General features: G+C 42.3%; 1 long non-coding RNA gene across 1 annotated transcript; it reads left to right on the forward strand.

Moving 5' to 3' along the window:
- The first annotated feature begins 1,988 nt into the window (after positions 1-1,988).
- On the forward strand, positions 1,989-10,284 carry LOC132392280 (uncharacterized). Its single transcript, XR_009511479.1, has 3 exons — positions 1,989-2,036; positions 4,966-5,034; positions 10,075-10,284. It is a non-coding gene; the product is annotated as an uncharacterized LOC132392280 (long non-coding RNA).
- Positions 10,285-13,640: the final 3,356 nt, after the last annotated feature.

Consider the following 13,640-nt stretch of genomic DNA (forward strand, 5'->3'; position numbering starts at 1 on the left):
GGTAGCAGCTGAGACAGTTTGTGGTTGGGGTGGCTGGAGTCCCTGATGACCCTCTGGGCCTTTTTTACTCAGTTGCAGCTGTAAATGTCCTGAATAGAGGAGAGTTCACACCCACAGATGTGCTGGGCTGTCAGCACCACTCTCTGCAGTACCCTGTGATTGAGGGTAGTACAGTTCCTGGTATCACAGTACCAGGTGATGACACAGCCAGTCAGGATGCTCTTGATGGTGCCCCTGTAGAAAGTCCTGAGGATTTAGGGGGCCATACCAAACTTCTTCAGGCATCTGCGATGAAAGAGGAGCTGTTGTGCTTTTTTCACCACACAGCCAGTATGTACAGACCAAGTGAGATCCTCGGTGATGTGAATGCCGAGGAACTTGAAACTACTCACCCTCTCAACTACAGTCCCATTGATGTCAATAGGGGTTAGCCTGTCTCCATTCCTCCTGTAATCCACGATCATCTCCTTCATTTTATTCAACATTGGGGGAGGGGTTGTTTCCTTGGCACCACTGTGTCAGGGCATTGACTTCTCCTTGTAGGCTGTCTCATCATTGTTGGAAATAAAGCCTATGAATGTCATGTCATCTGTAAATTTGATCAGCAGATTGCTTCAAAAAGCAGTGCTATTTGTAACTGATAGTTGGCAAGAAATAAGCAGTAAAACAATTCAGAACTGTTTTACTCACTGCAGTTTCAAGCATGCAGGGCTTGGAGATGTCGGAAAAGGCCAAGAGTGATTTTGCTTCCTCAACAAGTTAGAAACTGCAAGGAATTTGAAGGTCCCAAGAATCATCTTGAATGTTGTACAAAAAATAAAGATTAGGAAGATGTAATAATTGACTGCACTGTATGAAGGCACCTGCCCTGATTTTGTTCATTTACAGTCAAAAGATTCTTCTAGTAAGATGGTGGGGTGTTTGGATGCAACGGCTCCTGGGGGCCAACAGAAGGTTTTATTTTGTCTTTTGTAAAGCTCTTTTTTAGGATAGCAAGAATTTCCCAGGACAGAAATGGCTAACACAAGAGGGCACAGTTTTAAGGTGCTTGGAAGTAGGTATAGAGGAGATGTCAGAGACACGTTTTTTACATAGAGAGAGGTGAGTGCGTGGAATGGGTTTCCAGCGACGGTGGTGGAGGCGGATATGATAGGGTCTTTTAAGAGACTCCTTGAAAGTACATGGAGCTCAGAAAAATAGAGGGCTATGGGTAACCCTAGGTAATTTCTAAGGTAAGGACATATTCGGCACAGCTTTGTGGACCAAACGTCCTGTATTGTGTTGAAGGTTTTCTATGTTTTCTATGTTTTTTTCTAATACTGGACAGTCAGACCAAGTAAGGCAAGTCTATCCCATCAGCGAGCTGCTTGTTGGCAGAGAAGCTGGAAGACTGGACTTGGTGAGGACAGTGTTACTGCTGGCTACAGAAAGGCATCGGTGCACAGCCTAACAGTGAGTGACTGTCCTGGATGTTTCTCTTGCGATTGGAAGATCACTGGTAGTGAAGTGCTGCAAGTCCACTTTCCTTGTGCATTGACAAGATAGATACCGGGAGAGCTGTGTGGCCTTGGTGTAGAGAGGACTAGGCCTCAAGCTGTGGGCTTTCCTGCTGCAGCAGCCCACGAGAGGAGACACCGGAGGCGATGTAGCAAGACGTCCATGCTAGCCCCTCCCATTGGTGCTACCAACTAGTGTTCGCTTGGGGGAAGACAAGCGAGATTGTATCGGTGTGTTTGTATGTTCGTCTGCAGACTGCTGACAACTGCTTGTTCTTTCAGCAGCACCCGCATACCAGCAACTTACAAGGCATGTCACTCAAGGACTTGTGCTGTACGTTTGTGTGTCTGCATGCTTGACTGCTACTCCATTTGTGTTATATCTGCCTACGATGTGCGAGACTGTTGGCACAGTGCTTTGCACCTTGGACCCAGAGGAATACTGTTTCATTTGGATGTATTCATGAGTATTCATGTATGGTTGAGTGATCACTGAAATTGAACTTGAACTTGAAGAATGCGACACAGATAAACTCATTGGTCAGTAACTATTAGGAACTAATACTCAGTTTTATAGTACTGTACTAGTATTGGTAGTGTTCTAGTGTATTCTGTATTTCATTTAAATATATAATTTGTTGTTGTTTGTCTTTTTATATCTTTTTAACTATTGGAGCAAAATGTTCTGGTCCTGATGTGTCCCACTTAACCAGAATCCACTGTATTAGGAATCTGCTGTTGTGTGTTGGCCAGGGTGTGACATGCTACAAAAAAGAACACAACGTTCTACAATTATAAAGATTAAAGAATTCTATAAAAAGTAAAGTTAGAGATTAAAATACTGATATGAAATAAAATTTATATAAATACATAAATACCAGCATTTAATTACAACGTAAACAGCGTCATAAAAGTGGTTTAAAGTGTTTGTAGTGCGGTGCAGTGACTGAGGTAATAGGCAGAGGGGGTGGGGTGGGAGATGGGGCAAACCAGAAGGGTAGATCAGATTAGCGTGGGGCAAGAAACTTTTAAGATGGCATGTTGCAGTTTCTCTCAAAATTTTAAGTTGCTCCCCTCCCTTCGACCATTTAAAGCACCTCGATTAGATCAGCCTTCTGCTTGTAAGTGACCTCATCTTTTAAGCACCACAAGGAGGAGCTCTAGGCTCAGAATCTGTTGACATTAACCTTTGAACTGCCTGTCTCAGCAAACCCAGCATCAGACATGTAAGACACTCCCTGGAGTCTGGGCTTGAAGGAAAACGAGCGCTCCAACTGCTGAGTCTGAACGGAAATGTCTCATTAGTGCTTGGGCCTTGGTCTGCTTGCTTAGAGTTCCGAGGGAATACACTTCACTCACAGAAACAACTAGTGTTGGCAGGGACAGACTCTGTTAAGACACTGAGACCTTATTTGCCACAGCCAGGAAAAAACAAGCAGGAGATCAAGGTTGTCACCCATTCCCTCTCCGTCTTGGAATCAGCAAGTCCATACGAGAAGGCAAATAGGTGAAATATGGGTCCCTCCCTCAGCAAGGTGTCAGTCCCTTAAAACTGTGCTAAAGTTCTGGCCATGAATGGCCGTTTGGATCTTTGGTTCCCTGAATGCACAGTTTCTGAATTCAGTTCCAACATACTGTGATTAGATGCTGCTCTATGACTGTAAATCTCTGACAGCTTGGGGATTTTGCTTTACTCATTTTTGGGATCTGGGGATCACTAGTTAGGACAATCTTTATTGCCCATTTAACTCATTCGGAACACGCTTTTAACCAAAACCAGGGTGAGGGAGCATATTGCCCCCATACTATCTACTCTGCATCGGCTTCCTGTCTCTTTTAGAATTGATGTTAATGTTCTCTTAGTTGTTTTTAAATCTTGTAATGGTCTGAGTCTCTCTCCTTCTGTCCTAGGCAATGTTAATCTAAGTGTGTTCGAGTGAACATAGTATTTTCTAAAATTTGTCATATCAGTTCTTCTTTTTCCAGATTTGTAAAATTTTCAGATCAGTTTCGGACCAAGATATCATGCCAAAAGAATACATCAATATGAGTACAGTGAAAGTGTTTATTGTCGTGTAGACCTAAATTGTTAATGTTGTTGTGCAGTGACTTTGGGACGGTTTCAGTTGTAGATATTACTGTTGGGACAATGTATACCCCGTTCATGTTCCATAGTCTTTCAATTTCCTTTTTTAATTCAGCATATTTCTAGTGTTTTTCACTTACTGATTTCTGTGCATTACGTATGTTTGGAATGGCTCTATCTATTAATTAAATTACTCTTACTTCATAAACTGTTCTCCGGCTTCCAGCCAGGTACAGGTATTGATCATTATCGATGTTTCATTGACAAACTCTGCCATCTTCTTCAGGGAGAACGCCTAGGCATACCTAGACTGGTTGTATTTATACCCCCATTGTCCGTCCCTCCTGATCAGTTGGTCCTCGTCCACTCTCCCAACTTACTATAAATTGCACATTGCACATTTAGGCAGCGATGTAATATAAACATTTTTACTCCTCATGTATATGAAGGATATAAGAAATAAGGCCAATTCAATTCAATTCTGTAGGAACGTTGTTCATAATTGTCGTATTTCCTTTGAGAAACTCTTAGGGTCTGAAATAGTTTTCACGCTATTACTCAAAGTTTATTTGTCATATACGCTGGGAAAGCACCAGATCCTTGTTCTTGCTTGTTTATCCTGTGAAATTATATCCAAATAGATTTTATGGATTGTCCTATCTGTAATAATGATTCAGTTGTAAGAGAATTTGTAGGACTTTTTGACTCTAAAACTGGATCAGGCTTGTATTTGTACCAAGGTACGATGCTTTTTATGACTTTGTATTGTAAAGCATGATTCTGGTGAATGACGTTTGCCACATGATTGTGCCTGTGTAAGTAGTCAGATTGAGTTAAACTGCTATAGGATCCTGTAATGTATTGGATTGTTTTCTCTTGGCATTTTCTGCAGTTATTGTCTCAAATTTGTTGGTCTTTTCTTATGTATTTCTGGTATTTTTTTGTTTTTATCACCTGGTCCTGCATTGCCACAAGGAACCCTTCTGTTCCTGGGAAGAGGTTTCCAACTCTGAGCCAGATGCTTGACACTTCCTTGTTGACATCTAGTCTGCTCAGATCGTGGGGATGTCTTCCATGGATGGTCATACTCTTCCATTCATTAACCTTTTCTTCGAAAGAGATCATGTCTTCATTTTTCTGGGTTGTGCTCTCATTTACATTTAGTGGTGTGTGCTTCTTATCAGAATTGTATATGCTCACGTCAAGTGCTGAATCCAGGTTTCATTGATGAAAAAATATCCTTTGAAGTTTTATCTGACTGGTATGTAATTTTATCTGTCTGTTATTCCTTTCTCCTTCTGTCCGAGGCAGTGTTAATCTAAGTGTGTTCGAGTGTCCCATAGTATTTTCTAAAATTTGTCATTTCAGTTCTTCTTTTTCCAGATTTGTAAAATTTGTAAAGTTTTCAGATCAATTTCGGACCAAGATATCATGCCAAAAGAATACGTCAATGTGAGTACAGTGAAAGTGTTTATTGTCTTTGTTATATTTTCACTGTTAAGCTCTGTTTGGCAGATTCTCTGCTTGTTCTTTTTCTGATTATGATTATTGTCATCTGCAAGAAGCTGGCAAGGAGCCAACTAATTAAATCCCATTCTTATGAGGTTGATTGAGGATCTGGCTCTTCAGAATCACTGCCATATGCTGTGAAATTTGCTGTTTTGTGGCATCAGTACAGTGCAACGCATTAAAAAATTACTATAGATTACAATAAAGAATATAAAAAATAAATTAATGCCAAAAGAGAACAAAATAGTGAGTTAGTGTTTGTGGTTTCATGCTCAAAAATCTGATGTCAGAGGAGAAGAAAGTGTCCCTAGAACATTGAGTGTGCATCTTCAGGCTCCAGTACATCCTCCCTGATATTAGTAGTGAAAAGAGACCATATCCTGAATGGTGAGGGTCTCTAGTGATGCAAGCTTCTTTCTTGAGGGCCATCTTTTGAAGATGTCTTCAATGGTGGGCAAGCTAAGGCCCATGACCGAGTTGGCTACGTTTACAACCCTCTGCAGATTTTTTTGATCAACACACACAAAGTGCTGGTGGAATGCAGCAGGCCAGGCAGCGTGTATAGGAAGAAGCGCTGTCGACGTTTCGGGCCGAGACCCTTCGTCAGGACTAACTGTAAGGAAAGATAGTAAGAGGTGTGAAAGTAGGAGGGGGAGGTAGAAATGCAAAATGATAGGAGAAGTCTGGAAGGGGTGGGGTGAAGCTAAGAGCTGGAAAAGTGATTGACAAAAGGGATACAGAGCCGGAGAAGGGAAAGGATCATGGGACAGGAGGCCTAGGTAGAAAGAAAGGGGAAGGGGAGCACCAGAGGGAGATGGAGAACAGACAGAGTGATGGTCAGAAAAAGAGAAAAAAAGGGGAGTGGGATAAAACTAAATATATCAGGGATGGGGTAAGAAGGGGAGGAGGGGCATTAACGGAAGTTAGAGAAGTCAATGTTCATGCCATCAGGTTGGAGGCTACCCAGGCAGTATTTAAGGTGTTGTTCCTCCAACCTGAGTGTGGCTTCATCTTGACAGTAGAAGAGGCCATGGATAGACATATCAGAATGGGATTAGGGACGTGGAATTGAAATGTGTGGTCACTGGGAGATCCTGCTTTCAGGATCCCGTCCCATGATCCTTTCCCTTCTCCAGCTCTGTATCCCTTTTGCCAATCACCTTTCCAACTCTGAGCTTCACCCCATCCCCTCCGGTCTTCTCCTATCATTTCGCATTTCCCCCTCCCCCTCCTACTTTCAAATCTCTTTCAAATCCCTTTCAGTTAGTCCTGACGAAGGGTCTCGGCCCGAAACGTTGACAGTGCTTCTTCCTATAGATGCTGCCTGGCCTGCTGTGTTCCACCAGCATTTTGTGCGTGTTGCTTGAATTTCCGACATCTGCAGATTTCCTCGTGTCAGCTTTTTTGATGCTGTGCATTGGAGCCTCCATACACGGGTGATGTATCCAGTCAAAATGCTCTCCATGCGACATCTGTAGAAAGTTGCAAGAGTCTTTGGTGACAAACCAAATCTCCAAAAAACTCCTAATAAAGTATAGCCGCTGGTGGGCTTTCTTGGTAATCGCATCAACAGTTTGGAGCAAGGACGGCTCTGCTGAGATTTTGATGCACAGGAACCTGAGCTGCTCAGCCTTTTTCCATTGCTGAATCCTTGTTGAAGACTCATCATTGTAGTTCTGGGATTCAGTACAGATCATCCCACGTAATGATGGCACATTTCCTTTCCAAAAGGGAATTAGTGAACCAATTGGCTTTTTCCAACTGTTAGTGTTTTTATGGTCCTATCACTGTGACTAGCTTTCCATTTTATATTTATTTAACACAATGCATTCGGATTCCACATTGCCTTGATTTGATTGCATTTTTGTTCACTGTGGGATCTGTGTCTCACTGCAGGTCTGGTATTGTCCATCTGCAGGCGCTCTAGAGGAGGTTGTAGTGAACCTTAGTCTCCAAACAGACTTCGGTTTGGAGGTGAAGGAGGTCTGTGATTTAGACCCAGTGACAATGAAGGGTCCACACTACATTTCAAAGATGTTTCATCATGTGAAAGTGGCGGTGTTCCCAATTGCCCGAAGTTACTGTCTTCCCTGATAATGGAAGCTGATGGTGGAAGCTGCAAGTTTGGAAGTATCTGATCTGCTCTTATGGCCACAGCGTTTGCACGGCTAGTTCAATTCATCTTCTAGTCATTGGAGACCCTGAGAGTGCTGATGGTCATAGAGGAAACAGACCCCTTGTCCCAACCGGTGGAGGACTCGGTAATTGTCATGCCAAGGGTAATTGATTAGACACTTGGAAATTATCCCCGTCTGGCATTTTTTGGTGTGAAGTTTTCTTACCTGTTGTTAGTCAGACATCCAGATTAATAGTGCACCTCAAATAACTCTACTGATTATTGTGAGTCCTATTGGCAATGAGTGGGTTCTCTTGGTTGGGTTTTGCCTTGAGGTTTATCCTTATAGTTGATTTCATTTGCCTTTGATTCCCACTGATGCTAAATTGTCTCCTCTTTTGGGATGGCCTCAGTACCCTGAATGGGAATGCAAAACCCAGATGGTGTTGATACAAGGGGAAGGCTGAATTCACATGACTGAGTATTTCACGTGAAAATACCATTAGGATGGGCTTTGGTAGCCCATACACAAGAACTAAATGTGCCTTAAGAATATCCACTTCGGTGAAAAACAAGTGGATCTATTTAGGAAAATAGTATCTACCAAAAGCCAAAGATCTTAGATTCAAAAACTTTTAGTCACTGAGCAAGATCTACAGGAAAATTTCAGTTATGCTGAGAAGCAACTCAATTTTGCTGTCATTATGCCATTATTTGGGTGAGTAGAGCTTTGTTGGAGACTAAAAAGGTTTGAAATAGATTGCAAGAAGTTTAATTGGGCGTGTTGACACTGCCATGCAATAATCCAAACCAGCCTTTGGCTGGAGCAAGGCTTGGCTTGGCCAAGGGATATTCAGTTTGGCGTTTGCTACCTCAGACAAATTTCAGTGACAACTTTCAGTTAGTTAAGTCCAGTCAAAACCAGTTCCCTCTGAAGTAACCATGTCTGGAAGCAAATCCACATTGATGAATGAAATGGTCTGAACTTTGATCACTTTAAATTAAGACACAAAATGCCAGATTACCAGTAGGTGCTGTGGCTTGAAACACCTGGGAAACATGCTTTGCATACAGTAGGGCTTTTTCCCTGTGCTATTTTCTCTGCAAGTTTTCCTTTGACAGGATTCAATTCAATTCAAATTGTAAGTGTGTTTATGATTAAAGAATGGATACATTATACAACCTTGAGGTTTTTCTGCTTCCAGGCAGCCACAAAGCAAGAAACCCCCCAAAAAAAACAATCTAAAACTGACAACAACACCCAACGTGCAGAGAAAGAGAAAAAAAACACAAACCATGCAACCAGAAAAGAGCCGCAGATTAATGCTTTCTGTGCTCCTTTTCTGGGGATATAGTCCCCAGACACCAAATACCTCCAGATGCTTCCTAGTTATAACATTTGCTGCTTTTGATTAACTTATCATTGCAAGCAGGCAGAACTGTGGTGTGCCGGGCTATCTGAACACAGCAGAAAAATCTTGCAATGATGTAAGATACATTCATCCCAAGGAGTTATGGTATGCAGCCAGCTAAATGCTTTAAAACTGACCATTGATCTAATGGAGAAACATTCCACCCAGATTTCTCACATCAAGGTTCCTATATCAGACTGAGTTTTAGGACCATATTAGTCAGGATACTGGATAAAACCCTCCAGCTTTTCTTCATAGTACTTCCATGGAGTCTTTTTCATCTGCCAAACACATTAGCAAATCAGAATAATTTTATTTAGTTATTTATTGAGGTATAGTGCAGAATAGGCCTTTCCAGTCCTTTGAGCCTCCCCGCCCAGCAACAGCTGATTTAACCCCAGCCCTAACAAGGACACCTGAGAACAGTTACCATAAGGCCGAAAGAGATAGAAGCCATTCTCACGTGAAGTACTCAGTCACGTGTATTCAGCCTTCCCCCTGTGTCAACACCATCTGGCTTTTGCATTCCCGTTCAGGGTACCGAGGCCATTCCAAAAGAGGAGACGACTTAGCATCAGTGGGAATCAAAGGCAAATGAAATCAACTATAAGGATAAATCTCAAGGCAAAACCCAACCAAGAGAACCCACTCATTGCCAATAGGACTCACAATAATCAGTAGAGTTACTTGAGGTGCACTATTAATCTGGATGTCTGACTAATAACAGGTAAGAAAAACTCACACCAAAATATGCCAGACAGGAATCATTTCCAAGAGTCTAATCAATTGCCCTTGGCATGACCATTACCAAGTCATTCAACCCATTGAGTCTGCTGCTCCATTTCATCATGGTTGATCCATTTTCCCTCTCAACCCCAATCTCCTGCCTTCTCTCCATAAACTTTCATACACTGAATAATCGTGAACCTATCAACCTCCGCCTTACATACACCCAATGAATGTCCTTGCTTCCACAGCTGCCTGTGGCAACAAATTCCACAGATTCATTACTCTATGGCTAAAGAAATTCCTCCTCCTCTCTGTTCTAAAGGGATATCCCTCTGTTCTGAGGCTGTGCCCACTGGTCCTAGGGGCCCCCACTGTGGGAAACATCCTCTCCACATCCGCTCTATGTAGGTTTCAATGAGATTCCCCCTCATTCAGAATCCCCAGCACCCAGGGCATGCCCTCTTCTCACTGTTACCATCAGGGAGGAGGTACAGAAGCCTGAAGGCACACACTCAGTGATTCAGGAACAGCTTCTTCCCCTCTGCCATCCGATTCCTAAATGGACATTGAACTCATGAACACTACCTCACTTTCTGAATGTATATTATTTCTGGTTTTTGTACGATTTTTAATATATTCAATACACACACACATATATTATATATACACATACACACACTTACTGTAATTGAGTTACTTGTTTATTTATTTACTTGTTTTTCCTAGATTATCATGTATTGCATCGAACTGCTGCTGCTAAGTTAACAAACCTCATGACACTTGCCGGTGATAATAAACTTGATTCTGATTCTGATTCATTCTTCTAAACTCCAGTGAGTACAGGCCCAGAGCCATCAAATGCTTCTGATACAGTAACCCTTTCATTCCCAGAATAATTCTCGTGAGCCTCCTCTGAACCCTCTCCAATGCCAGCACATCCTCTCTTAGATAAGGAGCTTTTGATAATGAGTAAGCCGGGATCAAATGGCAGAGCAGACTCGATGGGCCAAACGTCCTAATTCTGCTCCTATGTCTTATGGTCGTATTATTGACTAAAAGTCAAATTATATAATTAAATATCTTAGAAAAGACAACTTTCATAGCTAGGCAGCTATGAAGAAGTTGTTACCGGCTTACTGTGAAAAGTTGCTTTTAATGTCACTCCTAAATCATGGAGATGCATGATGTTGTTTTTTCCTGATTCTGGTGAAGAATAATCTTTCTATCCCAACTATACCAGCCTTTCCAAGGCTTTGCAAAACAAGGATGTAATCCTCAAATTTGAATTTGAACTCCCTTGAGTTAATGGCTGACATTCATAAACAATTTAATTTTGAAACTGTTAAGCTGCATTAATTTATCGTGACGTTTACGTATACCCTCTTCCTGATTTCCTAGACTCAGAAAACAGTGCGAAAGGGAAGAACATTGAACAAACTCCATTGGGTGCTCTCTGTACGATTTGCATTTGAGTATCTGACATGATTTCAGCAACTAATACATTTAAAATTAGGTCAGCGTGAAATAGTTCATGAAGACTGGTTCACATTTGTATTTCTTACATATGTTTTACTTTGTGGCTGCTTCTTCCTAACAGATATTTCCAAACCCCTCTAGACAGAAATCTGTCTCAAGCTCAAACACTGGGGAATAATAGTTCACAGGGTTGCAATGGCCCTCACTAACCCCGTCCCTCACAAATCCCTAGTCTACTATATCTCCCTACAAACTACGTACTTCAACGCTATATATTTATATATATGGTGCAGGATAGGCCCTACAGTCCATGCTGCCAGGCACCCCTCATTTAACACCAGCCTAATTACGGGACAGTTTACAATAACCAGTTAACCTACTAAATACTAACCTCCCACAGTCCAAAGACTGTGAGATGAAACCGGAGCACCTGATGCATTCCACAGGGAGGACATTCAAGCTCCTTACAGAGGACACCAGGTTTGAACTCTGCACTCTGATCCCCGAACTGTAGTAGTGTTGCGCCATCCGCTGACCTATAAACTATTAAACTATTATCCCTAACTGGTTACAATGTAAGAAAATAACTTGATTTAGTCTTGACAGTGGCAAAATACTTCTCCAGATGTTTGATTGTATCCTCGTTTGGATCTCTGTCCCACTTTCCCCAGCTTCTAACCACCCTGTTTTGCTTTGGTGGGGTGACACAGTAGCATGATGGTTAGTATCATGTTATTACTCTGCCAGTGATATCGGGTTCAATTCCCACTGCTGTCTATAAGGAGTTTGTACGTTCTCCCCGTGACTGCCTGGGTTTCCTCTGGGTGCTCCAGTTTCCTCCCATGTATAAGGGCCAATAGGTCAATTGGTCACATGGGTGAAATTGGGCTGTGTGGCTTTTTTGGACTGGAAGGGGCTGTTACTCTGCTGTAACACTAATAAAACTCAGGGTGTGCTCTATCCCTGTCACGTCCATGCCTGCGATGAAGATCGCATTTCAGCCGTACGTGTGTTGCAATATTTATTACATCCTTGTCTCTCACGCTTGGTGATACTTGTCTGATGAACGGGAAGTGCTAGCATGAGAATCACAGATACCAGCTCATGTGGTGTCCCATGAGAAGGAGGTATTTTGGTTGGGAGTAACCATCGCTGCCCTCAGGATGGTTTGAGGCAATGGAACTCTGACCACTGCCCCAGTGACACTCCCTGTCATGTCTGGTGCTAGACGGCCCCACTGCTGTAAGGGCCCAGCATGCCGATTTTCATTCCCATCAACGCTGGAGTGACTTGTCTCTGATGTTCAGTGACATTACTAGATCAGATTGGTTACAGGAGACTGTCTGGTCGTATGGAGGAGAATATCTCTTTGATTTCCTGAACCAACCAGTTTACCTTTTCTTTCTTGGCCCAATCTGTCTGACCATCAAGGTGTGGAGTTCGATGTCTCTTAGTCATGGACTCTCAGAGCACTAAATCACTAACTCAGAATCAGAACCTTCAGCTCACCTAGCCTGGGGAAAATTGTTATTCTGCCTAGTACCTGAACAATAGCCTCCATACCCACCCTTCCATGTATAACCATATAACAACTACAGCATGGAAACAGGCCATCTCGGCCCTTCTAGTCCATGCCAAATGCTTACTCTCACCTAATCCCACTGACCCGCACTCTGCCCATAACCCTCCATTCCTTTCCTGTCCATATACCTATCCAATTTTTCTTTAATTGACAATATCGAACCTGCCTCTACCACTCTACTGGAAGCTCGTTCCACACAGCTACCACTCTCTGAATAAAAAAATTCCCCCTCATGTTACCCTTAAACTTTTGCCCCCAACTCTCAACTCATGTCCTCTTGTTTGAATCTCCCCTACTCTCAATGGAAAAAGCCTATCCACGTCAACTCTATCTATCTCCCTCATAATTTTAAATATCTCTATCGTCCCCCCTCAACCTTCTACGCTCCAAAGAATAAAGACCTAACTTGTTCAGCCTTTCCCTGTAACTTAGGTGCTGAAACCCAGGTAACATTCTAGTAAATCTTCTCTGTACTCTCTCTATTTTGGTGACATCGTTCCTATAATTCGGTGACCAGAACTGTACACAATACTCCAAATTTGGCCTCACCAATGCCTTGTACAATTTTAACATTACATCCCAACTCCTATACTCAATGCTCTGATTTATAAAAGCCAACATACCAAAAGCTTTCTTCACCACCCTATCCACATGAGATTCCAAACTTACTTACCCAAACTTCGCAATCAAACCTGCATCCACCACTTCCACTGGCAACTCATTCCACACTTGCACCACCCTCTGACTGAAGAACATCCCCTTCATGTTCCCCTTAAACATTTCAGCTTTTACCCTTAACCTATGACCCCTAGTTTGAGCCTCACCCAACCTCAGTGGAAAAAGCCTGCTTGCATTTACCCTGACTAAACCACTGCTAATTTTGTAAAACTCCTTCAAATCTCCCCTCATTCTCCTTTGCTCCAGGGAATGAAATCCTAACCTACTCAACTTTTCCCTGTAACTCAAGTCCTGGCAACAACCTTGTATATTTTCTCAATACTATTTTAATCTTATTGATATCTTCCCTGTAGGTAGGTGAAAAGAAGCGCACACAATTCTCCAAATTCGGCCTCACAAAAATTTTTTATAACTTCAACAGAACATTCCAATTCCATACTCAGCACTCTGATTTATGAAAACCCATGTGCCAAAATCTCTTTTTACAACCCTATCTATTTGTGATGTGCCTACCAGGAATTATGGACCTGTATTTCTAAACCCCCCCTGTTCTACC

The sequence above is a fragment of the Hypanus sabinus genome, chromosome 4, assembly GCF_030144855.1.
Source record: "Hypanus sabinus isolate sHypSab1 chromosome 4, sHypSab1.hap1, whole genome shotgun sequence".
Taxonomy (NCBI): domain Eukaryota; kingdom Metazoa; phylum Chordata; class Chondrichthyes; order Myliobatiformes; family Dasyatidae; genus Hypanus; species Hypanus sabinus.